The sequence below is a fragment of the Carlito syrichta genome, unplaced genomic scaffold (genome assembly GCF_000164805.1).
Source record: "Carlito syrichta isolate Samal-C Ts95f unplaced genomic scaffold, Tarsius_syrichta-2.0.1 Scaffold135753, whole genome shotgun sequence".
Classification (NCBI taxonomy): domain Eukaryota; kingdom Metazoa; phylum Chordata; class Mammalia; order Primates; family Tarsiidae; genus Carlito; species Carlito syrichta.
In genome coordinates this window covers 14,042-14,827 of record NW_007079849.1, presented here as the reverse complement: position 1 = coordinate 14,827, position 786 = coordinate 14,042, and the positions used below count along the sequence as shown (strand labels likewise).

Below are 786 nucleotides of genomic sequence, written 5' to 3'. Positions count from 1 at the left end.
CTAATTTTTGATTTATTGTAGAGATGAGGTCTTGCCAAGTTGCCCAGGCAGGTCTCGAACCCGCGAGCTCAGGCATCCACTCACCTCAGCCTCTCAAAACGCAGGATTACAGGCGGAGCCACCGAGCCCAGCTAGTTTTTTCTTTTTTTGTAGAGAGGAGGTCTTGCTATGTTTCCTAGGCTGGTCTCAAACTCCTGAGTTTAAGCAATCCTCCCATCTTGGCTTCCAAAAGTACTGGGATTACAGGCCTGAGCCACCACCCCCAGCCCCCTTCTCTTTCAAAAAGTTAGGTTTAGATTAGATTTGGTGGCTCACACCTGTAATCCCAGCACTTTGGGAGGCCAAGGTGGGAGGATTGCATAAATTCAGACGTTCAAGACTGGCTTGAGCAACAAAAAAATTAGCCAGGCATAGTAGCACAGGCATGTAACTCTAGCTCGGGAGGCTGAGGCAGGAGGATTGCCTGAGCCTAGGAGGTCAAGACTGTGTTGAGCTGTGATCGTGCCACTGCGCAGTTATAACTCATTGCATTTTCATACTCCTGGCCCAAGCAATCCTTTGAGTTGGAGTCTCACTGTCTTGCCCAGGCTGGAGTGCAGTGAGTGCCACGCTCGTAGCGACCACAGCCTCAACCTGCTGGGCTCAGGCGATCCCTCCACCTCAGCCTTCCAACTAGTTGGAACTACAGGCACATGCTACCATGCCTGGCTAATTTGTTTTTTTGTTTTTTGTTTTTTTTTCAAGTTGGAGTCTCACTCTGTCGCCCATACTGGAGTGCAGTGGCTG

General features: G+C 50.0%; 1 protein-coding gene across 1 annotated transcript in view; it reads left to right on the top strand.

Annotated features, from left to right (window-relative positions):
• Nucleotides 1-786, top strand: part of LOC103250970 (mitoguardin 2-like) — a gene marked incomplete at its 3' end in the record, with an annotated part of 10,915 nt that overhangs the window by 7,100 nt on the left and 3,029 nt on the right. The window lies entirely within an intron of this gene.